A 27,634-nucleotide genomic window follows, 5' to 3' on the forward strand; every position below is an offset into this window, starting at 1 on the left:
AGCTTTTAGGACTAACCATTAAGAGTTTCCAATCCAAGGAGAATGATGAACACTGAAGTGGAAGCAGAAATTGGGAAATGTGAATGAAGTCCAGGTCTGTTCGTGGCTATAACAAGATCATCTGCTTCTGCAAACATTATTTCTTAGCTATCAGTATCTTTTGTCCCAATTTCTGCAGGCAGGGACCTCTGGGAGAAAGAGCTCGACTGGAGCCCCACACATGTTTTCAGAACAGGCTGGTACACCCTGTCCTTGGTACAGAGCCTGGCACATCGGTAGCAAAACAGACCTCTCTTTTGACACACTTTCTACGTGGAATTCTGTCGGACCCAAGGCTTGCGGCAGAAAGCCACTCCTAAGCCTTCCTCTTGCTCAGGGCTTAGGAACTGCTTCCCGGAGCCCCCTGCTGGCCCTTTCCATATTCGCACTGTGTTCTCACACCCCTCTGGGGCAGGGAGAAAGCGGCTCTCTACCCAAAGGGCCACCACGGGCATCGCTCATCCACTGGGGTGGCCCATATTTTTAGGACAAAAGCAACATGAACTGCATTAAGGTTGGTACAGATACAGCCCTTCTCTCCGATGCCACTCACTGGTTAAGCATCTCTTGAGTACCTACTGTATGCTGGCCCCACCATGGGCATGAGGAAAAAGGATTACGGTTCAGTTGCTGCTCTCAAGAAGCTTCCAGTCTGGAGGAAGAGGCAGAGATGTGACCCAGGAAGGACAGTCTAAAAAGAGTTGTGCCAAGTTTTGGGGAGACCCTGCGGATGGCGCTAGTCGTCTTAGGGAAAGTAGGACAGGTATCTGAGAGGAGGTATGTGTTTAACTGGATCCTAGAGTCTTTGCTTCGAGATCAGCAATTAGTGAGGCTGAGAAGGGAGGGAAGGCATTCCAGGTAGACGAAGGAACGTGCCCCAAAGCCCGGACCTCTTTGGAGAAGCTGCGGGGTGCTCGCAGCAGGGCGAGGAGACTGGGGAAGTGGGCAGGAAGGACAGAGGGCCAGGAAGGCCACACCCAGGCGCGTGGACTTCGTCTTCCCCATTGTGACTTTCCAAAGTGTGCCTGAAGCTTCCCACAGACATTTGATTCTAATTTCATGGATGCTGAGGCTAACAGAACAGAAAAGTACAGTAGCCATCCATGACCCAATGACTTCAAACTTCTGTGCTCAATCCGTCTAACCAGGAGAAAAATATCAGGTAAATCCCAAGAGAGGGCATCTTGCAGAATACCTACGAGACACCAGCATCCCAGAAAACAGGCCAGGGCATCAATCACAGGGGAAGTCCGAGAACTGGTCAGGAGTGGCCTGAGATGGGACAGTTCAACGTAATACGTTATCCTGGATAGAACCCTGAGACAGAAAACAGGCATCACAAGGCAAACACGGAAAAAAAAAAAAAAACCCTAAAAAAGTACAGACCTTAATTAGGGGTTACGTATCAGGATTGGCTCACCACTTGTAACAAATGTGCACCCTAACACAAGACGCTAACGGTAGCGGAAAACAGGAGTCGGGCATACGGGAACTCTGCTCTATCCTCACAATTTCTCTGTAATTCTAAAACTGTTTGAAAAAAAAAAATGTAATTAAAAAAAAATTCTGTGTTCATCCAAACAGCCAAGCTGCTGTCCCTGATGGGCTTTATGATAATGAAGCGTTATAAATCAGAACTTAGAAAATCAGTGTGTAGGCCAGGAACAACAACAGTGCCTAAGCCTAGCCCGGCACTCTGCCGAGTACTGTACGAACCGTGTGACCCGGGATTTCTGCAACAACCCCACAAGCTAGGTACTCCCAGTGTCCCCATTTTACAGAAGAGGAAAATGAGGCCCCGGTGCTCAGACAACTGGGTGGTAGGGCCTGGATTTGAAACTAGTCTGTCTGAGGCCACAGTCCATACGCCTGATGACGACCGCACACTTTCCTGCTTCCTGACTTTCAGTTTTATCAACAGTTATTTCATTGACCGAGACGATTCTCTAGTGATTTGACTCCTATTACGACTGTTCCTCTTGAAACATTCGGAAGCGCAGCTACATTTGGGGCGGTAGGAGGAGGGACTGGGTCAGAGGTAGGGTGTGGGGCGAAAGTTCTGGCAGCCGTAGTGTGAAGGAAGGACTGGGGCAGGCACTGAGCCTCTGTGGCTGTGATCTTTCTAACAATGTCTCCAAAAGGAAGAGGAGAACCAACTGGAGAGAATGAACTTCCCTAAAAGGATAAAGCAAAAAGCCTTGCCTTGGAACCCTTTGTATCCAGGCCCGACCAATCAACCCACAGGCATTGCTCAGCCCCTGCCTGTGTGCCTGGCCCGGGGCCTGCCTCCGGGCTCCCCGAGTGCTCCCTGGGCAGACAGGATCTGATGGTGAGTAAAGGGAAAATAAGCGCAGCCTGAGCAAAGGAGAGGGCCAGGCCCAGAGCCCGTGCCAGGGGAGGAGCCGGGTCTCAGAGGGAACACTTCTTGTCGGCTGTGGGCTGGGGTGCTTCCTGGAGGAGGCAGCCTGGGGGCTGGGCCCTGAAGACTGGGAAAAGGCAGATAGAGGGAGGGACTTTAGGCAAGGGGGTGCTGGGGGGAGGCCGAGGCCAGAAGGCGAGCCCAGCCCTCCTTGCAGCCCCGGTTCCTGTTCCGAGGGTACTGGGGCTCGGAGCCCAATCTCTTCCCCTGAGCTCTGTAGCTACCCCTGCCCTTGCAGATCAATGAAAAGCAGGACTTGAGTCACCAGCGTGCTTGAAGGTCGTAACGTGCCACCTAGAGGTACATAAGGAATTTGGTACCCTTAGAGGTTACGGAAAACACCAGCAGGTGTCCTAGCTGGTCAGTTGTCCCAGAGCACAGATGCCAAGCAGTAGACAGTGAACACAACAGCGATTTAAAAATTCATGGGTCACAGGTCATGTGGGAGCGTACTAACCTGGAGGTTTAGAGTATCTAAGTCCTTGTATCCATTTCCTACTGCTGCTGTACCAAATCACCACTGATTTCGAGGCTAAAAACAACACAGACTTCTTATCTTACAGGTCTGGCAGTCAGAAATCGAAATGGGTCTCACTGGGCCAAAATCAAGATGTAGGCAGGGCCGCCTTCCCTTCTGGAGGCTTTGGGGGAGAATCCACTGCCTCACCTCTTAGAGCTTGTAGCGGCCTCCAGGATTTCTGGTTCTCGGGCCCTACACCCTCTTCGAAGCCAGTAATGTTGCAGCTCTCTGACCTTCCAAGGTCACATCTCCCTTGGACTCTCTTCTGCCTCCCTCTTTCACTGTTAAGGACCCACGAGATTACCCCGGACCCAAGATAATCCAGGATGCTCTCCCTATTGTAGGGTCAGCTGATTAGCATCTTAATCCCACCTGAAACCTCAGTGCTCTCCTCCTTGTAAGCTAACATATGTACAGGTTCCAGAGATCGGACATGGACATTCCGGGGGCACCATTAGTCAGTCTATCATAAACTTCACCTTAAAGGTCAAACCATAGGAGGTAACCATTTTTCTCCACAACAGGAAAATAATAATTACTACTTATCAAGCACCTACTGTGTACCAAGTACACCACTAGGCACTTTACATACATTATCTCATTTAATTGTAGTTTATGTTCAACAAGGCAGGCTCTGTTACAAATAAATAAAGCAGGTTGTGTTGCGCACCTGCTAAAATCCTCTAATGGATTTCCGTATGTCCTTAGGGAAAACTCACAGCATTTCCTGATGGCCGTGTGAGGCCCTAGAGAATTCAGCCTGGGCTCAACTCCCAGCCCCATCTCCCACCAGCCTCCCCGTGACCTCCATCCTTCAGCCATTGCGGGCCTCCTTCTAGTTCCTTGAACCTCCATGGTTGTTCCTGCTGACGTGTCCTGCTGCAGCGTTCGCCCACCAAGGTCTTCACACAGCTGGCCCTCTCGTATTGCCCAGATCTCTGTCCTGTTCAGTGCTACACTCTCAACTCCTAAAATAGCACTTGGCACACAGTAGGCACTCCGTACATATTTATTAAACGAATAAATCTGAACTATGGAAATGAGGAAATGAAGTGATGATGCCCGAGATCCCAGAGCTAATCAGCTGGGATCCCAACACGGGCCATAGTCTACACCGAGCCTCTCATGGGACCACCCCCCAAGCTTCCACCAGAAATCCACAGTGTAGGGGGAGGTGTAGGGCTGGAAGCCCCAGGATCAGCTCTCAGGCAGTCCCCCACTCAGTGAAAGAGTGCCACAGGCCTGCTGACCCGGCTGCCGTGTCCCAATCAGTGAGCATAACCAAGTATTGTCTGTGTGTTTGGCCAGGAAGGCAACGAGACAAGGAGAGACATGGTCACTGCAAACCAGAAATTCCTAATCAAGTCAAAGAACCCCATCCAAATCATGAAACAATCAGATGCACCCGAAGGCGTATGGTCCAGGGTCACTGCTACGACAGGAAGGGCTGCAGGGCCAGACACGGGTCAGCACCACGGGGGCCACAGTGGTTGGCTTTAACCAGCAGGGCCAGGGGCCGGTGGGGTGGGGGGTGGGGGCGGTCACAGGCAAAGGCACAGACCCTCCAGTTGGCTGGGGATGGGTGCAGGCAACCAGCAGAAGCTGCACATGGGGAAGCAGAGAAAAATAAAGTCAGATGCTAGAGGTCTTAAAAGCTGGGCTGTGGAATTTATACTTTATCCTTTAGAAGGATGGGGAGTCCTGGCAGATTCTGGAGCAGGACAGAAGCCTGTGTTTTTAGGCAGACTTATTTAGCAGTGGAAGGTAGCACGGACTAGACAGCAGGAAGACCTGTTCTCTACTAGGCGGCTTCTGGGGCTCTGCTCCTGCGGATTAAGCTCTGGCCTCGTGCTCAGGGCCTTCCGGGGGGTTAGAGGTGCACACCCTGAGTGATCACGATGCAGGCAGAAGCCAACACCCCGGGCTATGGGCTCGTCCTGCTGTGGATCATCTGGGCACTGGGAACACCCGGGAAAGGAAGAAAGCACCAAAGAGGGACGAAAAGCCCTGGAAAAACGGTGACCTGTACCCGGAGCCATAGCAATCTCCTCCTCCCCCAAGCCCCCAAGTGAAGAGTTACAGTTTTCTCACTTTAGAAAACAACTTTCGAAGCTGGCTGGAGGGGCAGGTGGGTGGCTCAGTCCATTAAGCCACCCGACTTTTGATTTTTGGCTCAGGTTGTGATCTCAGGGTCATGAGACTAACCCCCCACATTGGGCTCCACGATGGGCATGGGGCCTGCTTAAGATTCTTTCTCTCTCTCTCCCTCTACCCCTGCCCTGCTCACCCCCTCTCACTTTTTCACTTTACCTCTCTCCCCCAATCAAAAAAAAAAAAAAAAAAATGAAAAGAAAAAAAGAAAAGCTGACTGGAAAGAACTTCTGATTCACCAAGCATGTTCTTTTTTATTTATTTATTTATTTTTTAAGATTTTATTTATTTATTTGACAGACAGAGATCACAAGTAGGCAGAGAGGCAGGCAGAGAGAGAGAGAGGGAAGCAGGCTCCCTGCGGAGCAGACAGCCCGATGTGGGGCTCGATCCCAGGACCCTGGGATCATGACCTGAGCCGAAGGCAGCGGCTTTAACCCACTGAGCCACCCAGGCGCCCCTCACCAAGCATGTTCTAAATGAAACCTTTAAAAATATCCCTTCATAGCCCTTAGAGGAGACAAGCGCCGCAACTCCAAAGAATGACAATCCCTATCCCCACAGCCTTCTCCTGGCCTCCGTCGCACCTGCCACGCCTGCACTAGAGAGCGGCAGAGTCACCATTTTTCCTGAAGTTGTCCAACACAGAACTGGGGCTTGAGGAATCAGCCTTTAAAAAGACAAAAGCTGGTTCCAAGCTCCAAAGGAGTTGATCCTTCCACAGTCTAATCATCTTCTGCATACATTTTAAAAAATCAGAATTTTCAGTTCACTTTGCTGTCATTTGTGGGGAGTCTAAACGGATGTCATCAGGTTTCTCTGTGGGTGTGACAGCAACAGCAGCTATGAGCGCCATTATTTTAAGGCATGGCAGGGAAGGCCATTGCACCATGGGCTCCAGAGCTTGAAATCCCAACCCAGCTAACCCCACGAAAGAACTCTTTAAAAATTCCTTACAGGGGCCTCTGAGGAACCAAATATGGGGTATCAGCAATGAGCCAGCAAGCCAGCAATAATCAAAGGAGAGCATTATGGCACCAATATCGGAGGACTTTTGTCCCTTCTCAACATATGCCTTTGTACCCCTGCCATTGGCAGGAGCAACAGGAGGAGACAGCCAAGCAGGAGTAAAATACCCTGCCAAGCCCACCGCCCACTCCCCCAAGCCACCATCACAGGTGCCTGAGTCAGGGGGCAAGCTGAGCGCACAGCAGGGGCAGAGCAAGAAAAGGGATGGGCAACTGAAGTTTTGATTTCAGCCCCAACTAGACCACCAAACCTACGTGATGACCTAAATGAGATGCCCTTTCAGCTGGAAGAGACTGGACAGTCATGCAGTCTACCTAAGATGTTACGGAGCATATTTTAAAGCTGTGCTTGCACAAGAAAGAGCTTTTTCCTGATTGAACGCCTCTAGTAGTCCTCCTATTCAATCAATTTGCTATGAAAATCAAAAGAACATTAGAATATCATTTGGGGGAAGCAAATTAACCAAGAGAAAAACACAATGCCCAGTTTCGATGAGAGTGAAGTGAAACAAGTCTCTACATGCTTCTGGTATATTTTAAGTTCATCCAGGCTGTTGTAACAACATACCCCAGACTGGGTGGTTTATAAGCAACATAAATTTATAGGTCACAATTCTGGAGGCTAGAAGTCGAAGATCACGGCACCAGCAAGGTCAAGTTTGCTGGTGACAACTTTCTTCCCGGTTTATAGATCTTCCTTCTCCCTGTGTCCTCACATGGTGGAAGGGGCTAAGGATTATTCTGGACCCCCTTATTAGGCACTAATCCCATTCACAAGGGTTCCACCCCCCTGGCATAAGCACCTCCCTAAGTTTCCACCTACGAATAACATCACATCAGACATTAGGGGTTCAACAGATGTATTTTCGGAGGATACCAATATTCAGACCATAGCATGGTACAGATTTTTTGGGGCAGTGCCTCTCAAACTGTGGTGTCCATACAAGTCACATGGAGATCTACTTAAAATCCAGATTCTGACTCAGTAGGTCTAGGGAAAGGCCCAAGAATCTACCTTTCTCAGGAGCTACCCAGCTAGCCTGGTGCAGGAATTCTGGCTTGAAAAGTACTGTCCTAGAGAAAACTTAGCAATGTATATCAAAAGCCTTAAAATCTCCATAACTTTTGAGCTACTAACACCCCATCAATGACATATTCTAGGAACTAATAAGGAATACATAAGAAGAAAATGCACTGGGGCGCCTGGGTGACTTGGTTGGTTGACTGTCCAACTCTTGGTTTCAGCTCAGATCATGATCGCAGCATTATGGGATCGAGCCATGGGTCAGGCTCTATGCTCAGCAGTCTGCTTGGGATTCTTTCTTTGCCTCTTCCTCTGCTTCTCCCCACTGTCTGCCTCTCTATCCTAAATAAGTAAATAAGTCCTAAAAAAGAAAGAAAATGTACCCAAAGATGTCTATCATGAATAAAACCAAAATATTTGACAACAGCAAAGTTCCTAAATAAATCATGGTGAAGTCATTGGGTGGAAAAAACCAGCAAGTATCAACTTCTTATAAAATGTTTCATTCTATGGAAAAATATTCATGACAAGCAAAGCAGAAAAAATCAAAATACAATTGGGGTATATGGTATGTGATGGTCAGTTTTATGTGTCAACAGGGCTAGTTTATAGGACCCAGTTATGGACCCAAACACCAGATGCTGCTATGAAGATATTCTGTAGATGTAGGCAAACATCTACAACTGACTCTGAGTAAAGCAGATTGCCCTCTGATATGTGGGTGGGCCTCATTTAATCAGCTGCAGGCCTTATAAGCAAAAACTAAGGTTTCCCAAAGACAATGGAATTTGGCCTCAAGACCACCCGAGTTCCCAGATTGCTGCCACAGATTTTAGGCATGCCAGCCTTTACACTCATGTGAACCAAGCCCTTAAAATAAATCTCTTTATATATGTGTTTGTGCTTGTGTGTGTATCTGTGTCTCAATAAGTATATGCATACGTATATGAGCATATAAGTGTATGTGTTTAAATACATATACATATATATCCCCTATTGGTTCTGTTTCTCTGGAGACTTCTCACTGATACACAGTATGATTCCAATTTTGTAAAAAAAAGCTAAAAACAAATATATGTATAAATTACACTGAAAAAGCCTGGGTCCCATAACTGAATCTATAGCATGATTCTAATTTTATTAAAAGAGTAGGTATACAAATGATGCAAGAAAAGGAAACGTATCCAAATATTAATAGTGAAAACAACTAGGGTTTATTTTAATGTGTCTCTATGCTTAATATTTTTTCCTAAATTTTTTACTCTAAGCATGTGTTCCTTAGGTAATCAGGGAAAACATAATCACCATATGACTTTCCAGGGACACTGCACAATTTTAAGTGATCCTCTCACCTGCTACTCAAGTTAAACATTTTATTCTTGGCCTTTCCTCCAGGCCTGTCTCAGCCCCACTTTCTTGTGGGTCCCATTCGGCTTCCTGCCCCTTCCTTTACTCTCTTGAAGTGAAAACCCAAGCTTCTGCACAGCAAAGGAAACAGTAAACAAAACCAAGAAAACCGACAGAATGGGAGAAGGTATTTGTAAATGACATAACAGATAAAGGGCTAGTACCAAAATCTAGAAAGAACTTATCAAACTCAACACCCAAACAACAAATAATCCAATCAAGAAATGGGCAGAATACATGAACTTCTGCAAAGAAGGCATCCAGATGGCCAATAGACACATGAAAAAGTGCTCAACGTCACTCAGCATCAGGGAAATACAAATCAAAACCACAGTGAGATACCACCTCATCCCAGTCAGAATGGCTAAAATTAACAAGTCAGGAAACGACAGATGTTGGTGAGGATGCAGAAAGAGGGGAATCCTCCTCCACTGTTGGTGGGAGTGCAAGCTGGTGCAGCCACTCTGGAAAACAGTGTGGAGGCTCCTCAAAAAGTTGAAATTAGAGCTTCCCTATGACCCAGCAATTGCACTACTGAGTATTCACCCTAAAGATACAAACACAGTGATCCGAAGGGGCACATCACCCAAATGTTTATAGCAGCAATGTCCACAATAGCCCAACTATGGAAAGAGCCTAGATGTCCATCAACAGATGAATGGATAAAGAAGATGTGGTATACATACACAATGGAATACTATGCAGCCATCACCCCCCCCCCAAATCCTGCCATTTGTAATGACATGGATATAACTTATTTCGCTAAGTGAAATAAATCAATCAAAGAAAGACAACTATCATATGATCTCTCTGATATGAGGGATTTGAGAGGCAGTTTGGGGGGGGCGGTAGGGGGGAGGGAGGGAAAAATGAACCAAGATGGGACCAGGAATGGAGACAAACCATAAGAGACTCTTATTCTAAGGAAACAGAGTGAATCTAGAGCGGTGGGGGTGAGATGGAGAGGGGGGCTGAGTGATGGACATTCGGGAGGGTATGTGCTATGGTGAGTGCTGTGAATTGTGTAAGACTGATGAATCACAGACCTGTACCCCTGGGGCAAATAATTCATTATATGTTAATAAAAACAATTTTAAAAATAGGCAAGGGAGTAACTTTTATCATCCCTACTTGGTAAATGAGGAGACTGAGGCTAAGCGGGTCTGAGTGGTTGGTACACAGGTGCCCACTGACAGCTGACCTAACCCTAAGTCTCCCGTTCATAAAGCGGAAAATGAGACATGGGTGAATAATCCTCATTACTGTCCCCCACTGACGGTGTGAGTACCATGCCAGTTACATCACGGGATCTTCTCCGTGGCCTTCCACAGCAGCTTCAGGCAACAGAATCATTAAGCTCCAGAGAGGAGGAGGACGGCAGGGTCAGACACCAGGACCGACGTGGCTCTGGGCTCTGCCACATGTCCGAAGCACTTGATGACTCAAGCCCCACAGCTGGAAGCAAGCGGGGCCACCCACACGGCCCCAAATGGGGCCAAGTTCAGGGCTCTCTTTCCACTCTCAGCAGCTTATCCAGTCCCCACCTAATTATAGGCACAAGGCCCTGACCAGCTGCTGTCCCCGTGCCCATGAAGGGACGGCCCCATGGCAGAAGACTTAGGATCCAAGAGCAATTATCTCTGCCGGCAGCTTCAAGTTCTCGGATTGGCTTCCGGCACTGAGGCTTTCCCTCTTCTCTCCTCCTAGGTCTGCGCAGACGGAGCATGTTCCTGAACCCCTTCAGGGCTGGACCCTAATGCCCCTCTTGGAATGTCCAGAGAACTTGGCCCTGCTGTAATAGCATGTTTGCAGCAAATGGGCTGATCTCCCCAAATTATGAGCTCTGCACCTCCAAGCACAGTGCCCCGAGTATCCTGCTACAACCGGCTACCCCAAGACCCAGTGGTAATCCAGGCTGGAATGACACCCAGTGTTTGCTGAAGAAATGAATAAACACAGTGCACATAGGCCATAACTGAGATCCTGGCAAATCTCCTAAGCATTTTCCCAATTAAATTTTAAAAAAAGAGCCATAGTAAATGGTGAGCTAGTTGGGCAGCCACCTGGGATGCACGTTTATAAGAAATGTTACAACTCCCTGGAATAAGTTGGAAACATGGTATCAGTTAAGTTAGGTCTCCCCATTCTGCTTTTTCCACAGCTGGCAAAATAGAAATCGGTCCCACTTCTGTCAAAGAAGATAGCGCACTTGGTGGGAGGGGATGATAAAAAAAGTCGGACTGCACTTCGAGAGCATGCTGGGTGAGCCTCTTTGCAAGCTGCAAGGTATAATTAGAGGCCACAACAGGCCACCAGGCCCAAAACCAGCCAACTGACAGCCACCTAGTCAGGAGGTCCAGGTCAGCTAAAATTTCACAAACACACTAACCCTAGACATTGGAGCGATTTTGTAGGAATAAATAATGTGTTTGAATAACTAAATTTTAACTCCTTTACTATATTTTCCAAGATCTTGCTTAGTTCAGAAACTTACATGAAATAAACACATGTAATCCCCTAGTTTACATATAAAGAAACAGGCTTACTAGCTTTATTTATATAAATCACAGCTTCTCCCCATCCCAACTGCATAAATGCTGACACTGTACTTGAAGTATTTGCGGATACTCTCTGGGTCCCACCACATCAGAACCCCTCCTGCACAGCTGGAATGCTCAGAGCACTGGCTGGGCGCTGGGGGCAAGGGGGTTCCTATCCCAGCATGTGCAAGCCTCCAGGAATCAGCGGCCACGAAGGTCATGCGGTATCCCACCAATTCAGGGCACCTGCTCCACATCCTGGTGTGGAGCCTCTATTGGTTCATGACAAAGCTGCAAAAGCCAGAGGTTTCCTTCTGTCCCTCCTCCCTCTATTACGATTAACAGAAATAGAAGAGGAGGGGGATGATTTAATGGGCAGAGCTAACTACCAGTTATGGAGAAGGATCAAGAAGTACCTTCTTGGCCACGCCAAGTACATCGCAGAAAGGTTACCATAAGCATCAGAAAAATGTGTTCGGGTTTCTGGGACTGATAAGGGTTTGGAATGGAGACTCAGCCACTGACTCACAAGATCAGAAAGGTATTAAGCTTTCAGACAGGTCAGACCCAGGAGGAAAATGAGTTCCTTCTATGCATACATGTGCATCACCAGCAGCAAAGCAGACCAGAACAGCTCCACACTCACATGCCTGAAAGCTCAGTGCCAGGCACCAACAGGTACTCATTATCTGACATCGCAAGAAAGGTACTAGGTAGACTCTCCTCAGCCTCTAGCTGAGGCCCAATGAGGTCAGGTTATTTACAATTTTCCAAAAGTGAGCGACGCCTGGGTGGCTCAGTTGGTTAAGTGTCTGCCTTTGGCTCAGGCAATGATCCCAGAGTCCTATATTGGGCTCCCTGGTCAACAGGGTACCTGCTTCTTCCTCTGCCTCCCTCTCACTCTGCCTGCTGCTCCCCCTGCTTGTGCTCTCTCTTTCTGAGAAATAAATAAATAAAATCTTTAAAAGAATTTTTTTTTCCAAAAGTGATACAGGTAGTAAGTGACCAAGGTCAAAATGGAAATTAATGGCACGGAACCCATCAGAATTAGTCAACACGGACTGAGCTCTTCCCACCTGAGCTATTCATCTGCCACTCCACATCCCCTCTCTGCCATGGTTGGGTTCAGTCAGGGGATGTGGTAGAATGTCCCCTCCCCAGCTCTTCCCTGTTGGACAATGAACTGGCAAGGACTGTGGCCCCAGCAGCTGGTCAGCACCCCATTCCCTTGTCCCAGAAGGCTAAGGGTAGTCCGTGTGCCCTGCTGTTGTTGGCCCTGGGGTGCTCTACCCTCACTGGTTCCCTTCATTCCCCCCACAACTGCTCCTAAGAGTGTGCCTAACCACCCCCCCCCGCCAGGACCTCGGTACTCTGGGTACTTTACACACATTTTTATTTCCAACATCAATCCTAGCAGATGAAATTATTCTTATTCTATAGCTAGGGAATTTAAGGATTATGATGGGTTCACTAAGTGCCCCAAGCCACACAGTTCACTCCGTGGCAAGGCTGGATTAGGCACAGGCGGTCATACCCCCGTGCCGGTATTCTCCTTAATGACTATGCAATACAGTCCTCTAACCAGAGATGCGTAAAATGTCTCCACTTACGGGGCTCCCTTGACCATGATCTATTTTAGTAAGAGGAAGAAACACTTCCAGTGCCATTAAAGACTGACCCTGGGATCACAGTTTCCCAACCCTGTTCCTCCCCGATGGTTATTGATCTACCACTGGACATAGAGGAGGGCTGGTAGGCAAAGAGCTACAGTTCAAAAGCCAGCCCTTATAGAAAGTGTGAGCGAGAGCTCCCATTTCACAAAGGACCGATGCTTCAGGACAATGATCCCCAGCTTCAGGGGTCCCCAAGATTCATGACCAGTGGGACCATCCATACCACAGAAGCTGGCCTGGCTCCCACATTTCCCATGGTCTGTTGTGTGCTGCTAAAAACCATTCTGCAAGGGGTTGCTATGAGCTTCTTGAGAAACAGGATCCCAGAGGCAAAAGAAATTTGGGAAAACTGATTGCTGTCTCTTACTTTGGTGCTGCTTTGGAAAATCAGAGTGTATTAGGCTTTTAATAGGAGGAAATTAAGTTCTTTTAACCTAGCTTTTCTGAACATAGTAAACATAGTTTTCTGAACAAAATTTGAACATAGTGTGCTTTTTTGTGGACACATATTAATAGCTTTCCTACGTATAAAATTAGATAAACCTTCTTCCTAAGTTCCATTTATATCCACATGTTTTAGCTAGTTATTTGCCTATAAGGTCACTACAGGTTCCAATTATGGTCTTTTGCATTACTTAAAAGTTCTACTGAGCTAGGGAGGGGGCCCAAGGCTTGTCAAGGGGAGAATTGGCTGCAGGCGACCCCTTGGTCCCACCATTACTGCCACACTGTGCCCTCGGCATATACTTTGAAAGGGCACATTTTGGGGCATATGGAGATACCCCTGCCTTTTTTATAAACAAATCCCTTTGGGAGAAATACAGGTGAGCATTTAGTGCCAGACTCCAGCCAAACCGCCCTCGTCACTCCTCAGGCCTCGCTTGCCCCCCACTGCTAACATACACAGTAATATGGTTAAATATTGAAGGTCGGGCATCTAGAATTTCCAAATCATCCAGATTTCAAAAGGTCTTCCTACTTTTCCCATAATTATAACAACAGTACCTCAGAAATTCCAAGGGGTCGATAGTTTCAAAAACTGATTCATTCAAGCTAGCATGCAATACTTCCTAAATAGATTTAAGGAAAAAAAAAAAAAAAAAAGGAGAACGAGAGAAAGAAAATAGAGAAAACATAGCTGTGGACATATTGGCGATACTCAAGAAAAGTCCCTGTGTTAGTTCACGGGCACTGTGACAACAACACACCCTCGCCTGGGTGGCTTCGAAACAACAGAAATACAGCTCCAGGTTTTGGAGGCTGGGAAGGGCAAGATGGAGGCACCAGCGTGGGTGTGTCTAGTGAGAACCTGTTCCTGGTTCATAGCCCGCACCCCCTCGCTGAGTCCTCTGCTGGTGGAAGGGCCAAGGGCACGCTCTGGATCCTCTTTGATAAAGGTGCTAATCTCCCCCAAATGATCTCCCAAAGGCCCCAGAGACTAACACCATCACCAGGGGGTTAGGATTTCAACATACAAATTTGGGGCATGGCTGGTACTCAAATATTCAGACCATATACTTGCTACATTATTGGCATACAGTATTAGGTAGGAATTCAGATTTTTTTTTTTTTTAGATTTATTTATATATTTGTTAGAGAGAGAGAGCGCACAAGCAGGCAGAGAGGCAGGCAGAGGCAGAGGGAGAAGCAGACTCCCCGCTGAGCAAGGAGCCAGATGTAGGACTCTATCCCAGGATCCTAGGATCATGACCTAAGGCGAAGGCAGTGGCTTAATCCACTGATCCACCCAGGCATCCCAGATGGGTTTTTCTAAAGATGAGGACCACCCACCAGCTAGATCATATAAAAGCATCCCCCAATTCTGGCAGCAGAGGAAAGGAGAAGGACCTCAATAATGGAGATACCATACATCAATAGGTACAGACTTTATTTATGGGTTTTGGCTTCCAGTCTAAAGTAGTGTGAAATCTGTGCCAAGTCATAATATTTTGTTCTAGTGCTCAACTGAGTATAAAGTCAAAGAGTACATATAAATGGCTACAAGCATGGAAAATGTTCAACCTCATCAGTAGTCAAAGAAACTCAAAACAATTAAGATTGTTCCCTTAATTCAACAGTAAGAATGAATGCAGAAAAAGACATAGTTAGCAGGCACTCTTGCAGACTACTGTGGGAAGCACGTATCAGCACATCCCTTTTAGAAAGTCATTTGGGGGGCACCTGGGTGGTTCAGTCAGTTGGGTGTCTGACTCTTGACTTCCACTCAGGTCATGAACTCAGGGTCGTGGGGTCAAGCCCTGCACTGGGCTCTTCACTCAGCGGGGACTCTGATGGAGATTTGCTCCCTCTCCCCCTTCCCCTGCGTTCTCTCTTTCCCTTATAAATAACATCTTTTTAAAAAAAGTAATTTGGTAATATCTAACAAGAAATTTAAAAGGCTTTATATTGTTTGACCCAGTCATTCCATTCTACGAAATCTACCCCACAGAAACGATGTTAAACATGGAGAAGTAATTATACTAAAGCTATTTACCATCATATTTTTATCATGGCAATTAACTGAAAACACACCAAACTCCATGAAAGAGGGATTGGGTTAGTAATCTATGGTACATCTTCCAGATGGATTATTATTACTCTCATTAAAGATTATACTTGAGGGGCACCTGTGTGGCTCGGTCCTTGGGCATCTGCCTTCAGCTCAAGGCATGATCCCAAGGTCCTGGGATTGAGCCCCGCATCAGGCTTCCTGCTTGGCAGGAAGCCTGCCTCTCCCTCTCTCACTCCCCCTACTTGTGTTTCCTCTCTCGCTGTGTCAAATAAGTAAATAAAATCTTAAAAAAAAAAAAAAAGATTATACTCGAATTGGGACACCTGGGTGGCTCAGTCAGTTAAGCGTGTGCCTTGGGCTCAGGTCATGATCCCAGTATCCTGGGATCAAGTCCCACATCAGGTTCCTTGCTCTGAGGGGAGTCTGCTTCTCCCTCTGCCTGCCACCCCCCACTCCCCACCTGTGCTCTCTCTCTCACTGAGACAAATAAGTATATAAAACCTTTAAAAAAAAAAGAAGATTATTCTCAAGAATAGTTTACAGTAACATTGTCATGGGAAGTGTAGTGAGCAAAAGAAATGTCTATACAGACTAAAAATAAACAAACAAAAAAACCAGAAAAATACTGGAAAATAAATATGCTAAAATCTAAACAGTGTCTAAGTCAGTGCTGCTTAGAGACCGGCATGAGTCTGTGAACCGTGTGTCACTTCACATGACAAGAAAATAACTGAGAAACTTCTAGTGATCTGCTATTGCTGTGATATCCAAGCACGAGTTCCCAGGAGCTGTATAGGTCAACAGGGCACAGACCAGCTTGAGGGCTGTCACCCTGAGAGGTACAGGTTACATGAGCTACGCACCAGTCACACACAGGAGGACCACAATCCGTAAAGTACAAAAAACAAAAAAAGAACCAGCCTTTATCTGGACCACCAGTCAAGGGATAGTATCATAGACAAAGACTGACCTTCGTCTATTTGCTTTTCGATGTTATAACGCTATGTTGCTATTACGAGAAAAACGAACTTTTTTTTAATGCAAGCACAAAGCAGATAAAATATCACTTAACTGCTGTATCTTCGGAAAACGGTCTTACAGAAACATAGAAACGTATACTGAGAAGCCAAATGATACAGTGGTTAAGAAAGCAGCTGTTGGAGCAGACAACCTGGGTCCGAGTCCCAGCTCCGTTACTGACGAACTAGGGGTCAGCTGTCCAACGTCTCTGTGCCTCGGTACCTTCGTGCCTAAGATGGGGATGATAACAGAAGCTATCACTTAGCTACTCATGGGGTTTGGCAGGATGAAACGAGTCAACATACGTAAAACCCTACAACACAGTAAGCTCTGCCTAAAGTTCACGATTATTATTACAGACCATGGGCAGGGGTGAGAGCCACAGCCAGACCATATTTCCTAACTTCTTATTTGCAAAATTGTCACAAGGAGGGTAGCAGGGGTACCGACCACAAGTATCATTAAGGTTTTTGGGGGCGCTAGCTTCCGTGCTAAGCATTGGAATTAAGGAATTACCTCCTTAATTATGAGCAACCCTAAGGATTGGTACTGAATTCTTCTTTGCCATTTTGTCAGGGAGAAACTGAGGTTCAGAGAAACAAAGTGACTCGCCGAGGGTCACCACACCATTCGGTCTGGAGGGAGACAGACCAGGGCGCTGGGCTACACATAGGAGGACAGGGGTCCCTAGAGGCTAGACCATGAGCCCCTTGAAAGCAGACCTGCCCTGTGCCTGCTTCCCAGGGGCAGCCAGAGTCACCAGCCCATTCAAAAGATTGGGTGCAGAGGAAAAAAAACAAAAAACAAAAAACAGGACTTGCTTCCAGCCAGGGCCCTGGCTGCATCCCCCTCACCCACTCAGCAAACAACAGCTGGCCTTCTCCACGGTCTGGTCGGGGTGTTGCTCTCAGGGAGTGATTCAAGCCCTGAGGAAGGCAGCTCTCGGAATGTACCAGGAGGATGTAGGGGCTCATGAGTCATTCCTCTCCCCTCCTTGCCCGTGGCCCTGGACGCAATTTATTATCTTCGTCACTGGGTTTTCTGCTCCTGGTTGGCTGGGGGGTTGGTGAAGCAGTCATCCCTAAAAGGAAATCAGTCTGTTGAAGGCAGAGGGAAGGGCATCAGCGGCGGCACCCAGCTGTTTCTGGGCCTGGAGGAATTCAAGGAGGCCGAAAGGCCTGGGCCAGGCTGATGGACGCTTAGCAAGACCCTAGACTCAGATATTCACTCGAAGATGCTCTTGCGGGACTTTCTCTGCCAGTGTGAAGTCTTGACCTCTGCAGCAAAGAAAGACCCTTCCAGAAAAGTGTGAGGCCAATATATTCTGAAAGTTAGAGGACAGAAGTCCTTCCCTCAGAGAATGGGGAGCAAAGGGCCCACGTGTAGAGAGACAGTTAAGCACACATAGGATTTTGCCTTAAAGTCTAAAACATTCTGTCTGTACCAAGCACTGAGGACAGAGCCCAGAATTTGATGCCTAAAAATGTGTGGCCAAGGAAAAGCACTCCCAGTAAAATGAAAGATAAGGTTGACTTTTCACTTCCACCCTCTCTTTCAAAACTCAATACTCCACAAGAAAGAGGAGTTTTAAAGCTTGGGTAGCATTTTTCTTCCCCAGCATTTCCTTTTTCAAAAGCAATTTGGTAATATCCAACAAAATCTAGGCCTAACATAAGAAATTTAAAAAAAAAATTTTTTTTAACAATCTAGACCTAACAAATTTTTGACTCAGCAGTTCCATCTCTAAGAACTTACTATACAAACAGATACAGAATGCTTCTGTTTGCAAGCATGCTTAATGTGGCACTGTTTAGAGCAGCGAAACACCACAAAAACCTTAAATGTGCACTGATAGAGAAATGGTTAAATTTAACTATGGCACACCCAGGCAAGGCATAAAATTGTTTTAAAAATGAGGTGAATCCATATGTGAAAGACCTGTGTATACCTTGGAGATAATGCAGGTTTGGTTCCAGACCACCGCAATAAAGCAATTATCACCACAAAGTCAGTAAAATGAATTTTTGTTTTCCCGGTGCATATAAACATTCTGTTTACACTATATTATAATCTATGATTATATGTGCAATAGCATTACGTCTTTAAAAATGTACATACCTGGGACGCCTGGGCGGCTCAGTTGGTTGAGCAGCTGCCTTCGGCTCAGGTCATGATCCCAGCATCCTGGGATCAAGTCCTACATCGGGCTCCTTGCTCAGCGGAGAGCCTGCTTCTCCCTCTGCCTCTGCCTGCCATTCTGTCTGCCTATGCTCGCTCTCTCCCCCCTCTCTCTCTGATAAAGAAATAAAATCTTTAAAATAAATAAATAAATAAATATAAAAATGTACATACCTAAACTAAAAATATTTTATTGCCAGAAAATGCTAACCATCACCTGAGCTTCTCATGCGTCATAATCACAGATCACCAATTGCCGCAGCAAATGATAAAGTTTGAAATATCACAAGGATAACCAAAATGTGACACAGAGACATGAAGTGAGTAAATGTTGTTGCAAAAATGGCACCCACAGACTTGCCTGATGCAGGGTTGCCACAAACCTTCAATTTGGAAAAAAAAAAAATGCAACATTCACAACGTGTGATAGAGCAAAGTGTAATAAAACAAGATATGCCTGTACCCAAGAGGGATGAATAGGTAAGAGGAAAAGTATAAACTGCCAAACACCCTTTACCATGACATTCCAGTTGTACACAAAGAAGACAAGTGTGTATGCTTGCACAACAGCACATTCCTGATGCACAATTATTTCATTATTATATACTATTATTATTACTGTTATTATAGGCTACACCAGTCTATCTAAATCCTGACTATAGAAAAGCAGAAAGGAGCCCTTCCTTTTCAGTTTATATTTCGGGCCTCTTTGATTTTTTACTATAAACATGCTTAGCTAGTTTAATGAAAACAGGAGCTTTTTTTTTTTTTTTTTTTTTTTTTTTTTTGACAGACAGAGATTAAAAGTAGGCAGAGAGAGAGGGAGAAGCAGGATCCCTGCTGAGCAGAGAGCCAGATGCGGGGCTCGATCCCAGGACCCTGAGATCATGACCTGAGCCAAAGGCAGAGGCCTTTTAACCCACTGAGCCACCCAGGTGCCCCGAAAACAGGAGCTTTATGAAAAATAATAATAACTCCATAAACAGGAGTTTAATGAAAAATATTAACTGGCTAAACCCGAGAGGTGAGTTCCATGAGCACAAAGATAGAGGTCTTCCTCTAGAGCCTTGACGATGTCTGCCAGGGGATCGGATTTCTAGAATAACCACAGAGAGCCAGGCCCTACTTTAAACACTTTGCAAGCACATACTCCTTTCATCTCCATGACAACCCTATGGCAGAGGCGGGGGAGGGTGGTGTGGCAATGGTAGGAGTACCATCCCATTTTACAGATGAGCAAGCCCCAGCTCAGAGAGGATGATGAACTTGTCCCATGTCACACAGCCAGCATGTGGTGGGACCAGTCTGGTGCACTCCAGAGTCCAGAAACTTCCTTACCAGGCTGCCCCTCAGTGCAGGGGTTGCATTGCATTGGTTGAACAAATGGACAAACCAGAAAAACTGCCAACATCTTCTAAGACTAGAGAAACTAAAGTATTAAACAGTTACTCTTGTTATGGTTAATCCATTGTTACTAATTATTATTACTGATAATAATATTACTGTGTATACCTTGGAGATAATGCAGGTTTGGTTCCAGACCACCGCAATAAAGCAATTATCACCACAAAGTCAGTAAAATGAATTTTTCGTTTTCCCGGTGCATATAAACATTATGTTTACACTATATTATAATCTATGATTATGAAGAATCAACACTATACAGAAAAGCCAGCTGTGTTACCATGAGCAAAGCACTGGACTTGAGCTTGAAGAAAGCAACTCAAATCCTTCCTCTACCACTTAGAGGCAGAGACCTTGAACAAGTCACTTCACCCAAGCCTCCATCTGCTCATCTGTAAAGTGGGGATGACTGACCCTCCCGGGGTTCCTGCAAGGATTAAATGTTTCATCACAGCCCAATGCCCTTGTGTGCTGACACATGTTGCATATGTGTCCAAGTAGGAAAAGATGCTGAGCATGGAAAAAAGTGGGCTCACAGCATCACCAGCCCGGCCTCCCTCCTTCTCGACCTGCTGAGTCTGAAAAGGGAATGGACAAATTCTGTTCATATATACGCCAACGATCTGAGGAGGAAATCAGGGTTTTTAATTGTTCTGATCCTGCCTCTAGAATATTGATTTAGGACATTTAATACCATCTCCAAATGCCAAGCTTAATTTGCATCAGGTCAGAAGCTGGGCTGCGGAGCCCTGGCTGTTGATTTTAGGCAGGGACTTGGGAGGGCCCACAGCTCACCTTCCTCCTGGCCTGCAGCCAGCCGAGAGCTGGCTTCACCTGGGACTCAGAGAACTGGCCGACTGAGAAGGCCGAGTCTTTGATGGATTTTCAGTGTTTAATTAAAGTGCAGCTGGGGCCCGGGGCCGTGCAGTGCCTTTCAGTGAGATAGCTGTCGCAGGCTGCACAGCTGGCCTGTGCGGAGGCTGCCGGCCAGGGCAGAGCCCACCTTCCGCCTGGATCCCCCTCACCCAGGGAGCCCATGCATCTCCCTTTTGGAAGCCCCAGGATCGTCTTCAGGAGCTCAGTTCCCCGGGCCCTCAACACTGCCTTTGGGAGAATCTCAGAATTCAAACACGGGCCAATGGCACCCAAACAGAACCCCCTCCCCCGCCGCAACCCGAAAGCCTGCTTTAGAAACCTTGTGGGTTGCTCAGCTGTTCTTCTTTTTTCCTTTAAAGATTTTTATTTATTTGAGAGAGAGAGCGAGCATGAGAGGGGAGAGGTCAGAGGGAGAAGCAAACTCCCCACTGAGCAGGGAGCCTGGTGCAGGGCTCAATCCTGGGCCTCCAGGATCATGACCTAAGCCGAAGGCAGACTCCTAACCAACTGAGCCACCCAGATGTCCCTGCTGCTCAGCTGTTCACCCCCATAACTTCACTTACAAACAAGGGGGCTACAGAAAGCCCACTCATTAAAGTCTTCTTTTTTATTATAATTATTACAGAAAATTTCAAATATACACCAAAGTGAGAGGCTGTACAGCCAACCTCCATGTACTCATCATTGTTCTGCAGCAATGAGCAAAGTGGGGTCCCTTGTTGTCCAGCTACACCTCAACGCCTGCACTGCATTGCCCAAAACAACCTCCAGACATTTTATAGAGCCACATTTCCATAGGCACCTGGAAAAGGTCAGGACTCCCTTCTTTTTTAAGATGACTACGATGCCGTTCTCACCCCCCACAAGTGAATAATGATTCCTTTATGTCATTGAATCTCTAGTGAGTGGTTGTTTTTTCCCAATTGTCCCACAAATCCCTTGTAGAAACTGATCCTTCTGGAGCAGGATCTAAACAAGGTTCTAGCTGGGGTTTGGTGGCGTAGGCTTTCTCACCTTCCCTTCAAACCCTACCATGGTCGGTGGTTTTGTGCGAAGGCGCGAGAAGACCAGACATGCCACTTACTTACACCGGGAAGCCTACCCAAGTCCTGGGCACTAGCCTCCTCACCTGGAGAACGGAGAATGGGAATAATCATAATCCCCTATATCTCATGGGGGCATATGTGAGGATTCAATGAAACAGAACATGTAAAATGTAGAGCACAGAGACTGGCACTGAAAGACAATGACTTTGATAGAATTTGATAGAATTCCCAAGCACAGCATCAGAGTGGAAGGACACGGGAGTAAACTCTTCTCAGACTTTGAGCTGTTGTTCACCGTAAGGTGGTAGAATATTCTAGTGAAGAGCAAGTCTCCGGAGCCAGACTGCCCAGGTTCAAATCCTACATCTTCCACTCACCAGCAATGGCAAAATGACGCATGTATTTGCCAGAATTCATTTCCTTTCCCGCTGGGCAGACAACTATGTTTCTTTGCCTCTCTCGCACTCATGTGCAGCCACAAAACTGAGCTCTGGCCAGTGCTTAAGTGGGCGGAAGTGATATGCATCAAGCCTATGCTTGCCAGGTCAGAACTTCCCACTGTAGTATTGCTCTCTTTCTCACCAGGTCCCCTTGATTGGTGAGGACTCAAAGAACCTCGAAGAAAGAAGAGCAGTAAGATGAAAGGTAACTAGATCCCTGAATGACCATGTGGAAGGCAATCCAATCAAGGGGGCTGGAGGTGGGCGCTGGCTGGCTCAGTTAGTAGAGCATATGACGTCTGATCTTGGGCTTGGGAGTTCAAGCCCTGCACTCAGTGTAGAGATGACTTTAAAAAAAAAAAAAAAAAGAATGATGCCATGGGATTCTGTTATAAGCAAGAAATACGCTTTTATTATGTTAAACTTCTGAGAATCTGGGGGCTTATCTCTTATAGCAGCTAATGTTACCTTAACTAGTACATGAGCCTTGACCTTGGGCAAGTTACCTGGCCTCCCTGTCCTTCACTTTCCCCATATGTAAAGGGACAAAGCTGCTAGTAATACCTATTTCATGGGGTTTTAGGAAGGTCAAACCTTAATGTATCTGAAGCATGTACTACGTTGTCTGGCCCACACAGCATCATAAGTGCTTGCCCCGATGCCCTGATGGTATTTTCATTGTTTTTAGTATGATTATTTGAAATGTAATAGTATACCATCAGGAATTTCCCACATTTACAATCTGGGCCTAAAGTTTTATTCCAATCAATTTCCAATTTAATAATGACAGCCAGTGGTATAACAGGATTATGATCATTTGCTTAACAGGAAATATTTCAGGAATACAGTCATTCTGTAAGATGAATTGCACCTCATACAGGATGCGGCAAGTCTCTGGCACTCCCGCCAACAAGAAAAAAACAAAACACGGGAGGATGAGACTTTCTTGGCATGTACCTTTCTGGGTGAGCAGCCAGAGCCCTCTTCATGACTGAGGAGATGTGCACTGAACTCTATGGACCTGAAAACCTGGGCACCCAAGAAGATCTCCAAATGTCCAAAAAGCACATGAAAAGATGATCAACCACAAGACCTTTCAGGGAAATGCAAGCGAGAACCATGGTGAGCTACACTTCACACCACCGCAATGGCGACCATCAAAAAGGAAAGACAGTGACAAGTGCTGGTGGGGTTGTGGGGGTGCCGGCCCCCTCCTGCCCTGATGGTGAGAGTGGTCAGTGGCGCAGTCCCTTTGGAAAAGAACCTGGCAGTTCTTTAAAATGCTAAACATATTCTCTTGTACTCGAGAGAAATGAAAACATATGTTCACACAAAAACTTATACATAAAAATTGATAGCTACAGTCTTCATTCCAGCAAAAAATGCAAACGATCAAAATGTCCATTAACGGATGAATGGATAAACAAAACGCTGTATTATCCATCGAACAGACTACTTTTCAGCCATGGAAAGGAACAGAGTACTAATATAGGCTACGTACGATGACAGGGATTAACCTTGAAGATACTACCCTAAGGGGATGCCTGAGGGGCTCAGTCAATTAACCATGTGCCTTAGGCTCAGGTTAGGATCCCAGGGTCCTGGGATCAAGCCCTGCATCAGGCTCCTGCTCAGCAGGGAGCCTGCTTCTCCCTCTACTTGTCTTTCCCTGAATGTCTGCATGTACACCTGCTCTCTGACAAATAGACAAATAAAATCCTAAAAAAAAGAAAAAGAAAAAGAAAAAGAAAATACTACCCTAAGTGAAAAAAGCCAGTTGCAAAAGAACACGTATTGATTATATGATTCCATTTATATGGAACGTCCAAAATAGGCAAGTCTGGTGACAGCATATAGATTAGTGGCTCCTGGGGGGAGGGGGCTTAAGGGAATTGAGATGGAAGGTGGGGTGACTGCTAATAGATACAAGGTCTCTTTCTGGGGTGACGAAAATGTGCTAGAATTGCATCCATGGTTGCATAACTGTGAATATATTAAAACCAGAGTTACACTGTTTAAATGGGTCAACTCTTCCTCAGTAAAGCTGCAGCCTCCCCCATTCCTTCATAGAGCTCAAACCACCTCTCCTCCAGACCTGAACTGCCACCAGAAAGCAGAGCACACCCCCCCCCTCCAATCTGAAGCCTTTGAGAACACCACGGCCTGTGTTAAAATGCGGCTTCACCTCTGTGTGCCGCAACGGATGCCGCGACATACCCGTGCTAATGAGCCTAGAGCTCAGGAGAGAGGTCACGGCTGCAAACGGGGTATGGGGGGTTACCAACACACCCAGGCAGGAGGTGAGATGGTCAGCCGCACTCCCACAAACACTGACAACCCAATGATGCCACACACACCCCAAACACAACCGTCTGACCCCAGAGATACAAGCCGTGTTGGTCCCCTCAGCCCTCCCTCTTGAAGACCCTAAGCTAGACCATGAATCCCAGTCATACTAAATAGGCGAGGGAGCTGGGAGCCCAAAATCACTTAAATTGATGTCATATCATTTGAAAAGCTGACACTCAGGCCTTACAAATTGAACGACAATTGCTATCCATCCAATTCATGGCTCCGGACTCCTGTTTCCCACCTGCTCCAACACCAATTTAAGCAATTCTGAACTTTGATCTCCACAGCAGAATGTCTCAGATTTATTGAAGTGTCAGGTCCCAATTGTGCTAACATCCACCCCTGGCAGGGCCATTACAAGGTGTGAAATCTGGGTGCCCATCACCCCGGCACGGGGAGCACAGTGACAACCACAAGGAACAGATCGATCTGCCGCTCTGGAGTCATCGTGGGAGCCTTGCAATTTACCATAATGACAGGCGTGGAGGAAAAGCAGGCGGAGGGATCGTTCTGTTCCCCGGGCCCTTGGACGTGTGCTGGAGGGGCTACTGAGTCCACCCGCAGGAAGGGCTACTGAGTCCACCCACAGAAGCCTTGCCACTGTCAGCCAAGAGGCACCTGCTTCTCCTTGCAAAGGGCTATTTCGGCACTTGCCAGTGTCCTGGGTTGCTTTCAAATGCAACTGTGTTACCCTCCTTTCGTGTTTTGCAGACAGCATCATAACTGTGGGTTCCTGCTGCCCCTGCTTCTCCCAGCTGTCACTGGTAACTACCTGTCACCTACAGGTCAGCCTAGGGCTGGGAGTCAGGGACAGCTCAGGCTTAAAGGAAAACCCCTCTCCACTAAAAGGAAAGTAGATTTCCAAACCTGGAGTGTAGGGGAGCGGGGACAATGAGTGAGGCAAGACGCAGGGTCCCTGCGCGAGCGCTGGCACACTCCTCTCCTCCCTCCGCCTGCGGGGACAGGGATTCCAGAGTCCACACTGCACCCGAAGCCTGCCCCCGCCCCTCACCGACTCAGCTAGGGCCCTGACTTGCTTGCTATGTTCTGCCAGCATCTGCCTCCAAGACCCTGAATATGAGACCCCACCCTGGACTTGAATAAGCCCTTCAGATTCAGAACTCAGGCACTCAACAGATGCCAAGAACCTCAGGACCCTGTCACCTCCAACAAACCCGGAATGCCTGTCCCCTTAACTTGGAGATTGGGACCACAGACCCTCTTCCTGAACCCCTCTCTGTGTCTCTCCACAGGGGCTCCCAGCCTGCCCTACTGCCAAAGCCACGTTGGCTAAGCCAAAATCTGCTTTAGGAAGAATCGCTTCAGGTTGAAAAGTCAAGGTCATATTACAACTGGCAGATGAAGGGTTCTACCCATGCATATATCCCTGTATCCCTGGAAGAACTAAGCCCAGAGCCTGCCCCGTGGCACACCCTGGTGTTTTGGGGAGCCCTGCAGCCGGGGTTTGTGTCACTGAGGGAACAGAAACAGGCCTGTGGCCTCATTTTTTTGTAGTCCCACATCAACATTATCCCCAGGGGACCCACTGCATTCACGGCTCCGTTCACCGCTCCTCGGAGTCCGACTGGGTTTTTCGGAGAATAGAGGAGGGGAGGGCCCTCTGGATTTTAAAAGAGATAAGGGAATGAGCGAAGGGAATGGAGTAGAGTTCAAGGCTGAAAGAAAGGCTCTGACACACCGCACCCAGGGAGGGAGTCCGCCTCCACAAGCGACTCCCCAGAAACACTCCCTGGGGTGCTGGGTGTGATCATTACATGCTCCAACTGGCTCAGATCCACTCTTAGCGATGAAATGAGACACCGGACTGCTCACTGCTAATGCAGGTTGAGGAAACTGAGCCCTGGAGGCATCGGCCCAGCCTGCTCTTGTCAAAATCCATCGGAAACTCTGAAAGCTCCTGAATCCTATCCCTTCTTTTGTCAGCCTGGGGCAGGGAGGGGTTTCTTCCTCTGGCTTCAAGACCCAGCTTGCAAGTGTCATGTGTCCTAAGGAGCCCTCAACCCTGGCAATCTTAATTTGTCCCCTGGAGCCCTTAGCTCACAGTCTTGTCATGACTTCCCATTTGTGGTTACCAGGGGTGAGACAAGTCCAGGAATTCAGGAGTTGGGAGGTAGGGAGGGAGGGATGAAGGCGAGGAGGGACTTTTTGACGGAGGCTTTCTTGGATCTCACATGAAGGAGTGAGAACTCAGTGCTGCGGGGGTGAGAGGAGTGGGGGGGTGCTGGGACTCTCAGGGCAACTTCAAGGATGACCATTCCCAAGAAACCTTGGGCCTTGTTAGAAGAGCAGACACTTGGGATGCTACACTGGGCCACATGTGGATGAAGGATGGCTCCAAGAGAAGGTTCTGAAATTAAGATCTGCCTATCCTAGAGCTCACTATGAACATGTTACTGACTGGGAGGGAAACTTGTACTCCCCTGACCCATTCCCCCTCCCATCCTACCCCATCCTGCAACTCAGGGACCTGGTCCTGCTGACCAGGAGCCTAACACTGTTGGTTTTACTTTCAAACAGCCTAAGAGGAAGACCACCCAGACTCAAAAGCAGGAATCTCTCTTTGGTCATCAGTTATAAACTATCAGGGTTAGGGAAGCCAAAAGTCACCCTTGGACCCTACAACTGTACTTCTGGGGCTCCAAAGAAAATTATTCTTCATTTCTAAAAACGTTTTAGGTAGGATAATTTCTAGAAAAAAATAAGAGGACCAAAAGAAAAGCGTCAGTGAACAAGAAGACATTCACTCGGGGCACCTGGGTGGCTCAGTGGGCTAAAGCCTCTGCCTTCAGCTCGGGTCATGATCCCAGGGTCCTGGGATCGAGCCCCGCATCGGGCTCTCTGCTCAGTGGGGAGCCAGCTTCCCTCTCTCTCTCTGCCTGCCTCTCTGCCTACTTGTGATCTCTGTCTGTCAAATAAATAAATAAAATCTTTAAAAAAAAAAAAAGACATTCACTCAATGAATATTATGCACCCATAAAAAGTAT

General features: G+C 47.1%; 1 protein-coding gene and 1 long non-coding RNA gene across 2 annotated transcripts in view; one reads left to right on the forward strand and one right to left on the reverse strand.

The window, feature by feature from the left end:
• PARVA (parvin alpha) overlaps positions 1 to 27,634 on the reverse strand; it is a 172,482-nt gene that overhangs the window by 134,628 nt on the left and 10,220 nt on the right. The window lies entirely within an intron of this gene.
• On the forward strand, positions 1,846 to 10,560 carry LOC123387731. Its single transcript, XR_006602225.1, has 2 exons — positions 1,846 to 2,368; positions 10,296 to 10,560. It is a non-coding gene; the product is annotated as an uncharacterized LOC123387731 (long non-coding RNA).

The sequence above is a fragment of the Mustela putorius genome, unplaced genomic scaffold, assembly GCF_011764305.1.
Source record: "Mustela putorius furo isolate JIRA1106 unplaced genomic scaffold, ASM1176430v1.1 tig00003859_pilon_pilon_pilon, whole genome shotgun sequence".
Lineage (NCBI taxonomy): Eukaryota > Metazoa > Chordata > Mammalia > Carnivora > Mustelidae > Mustela > Mustela putorius.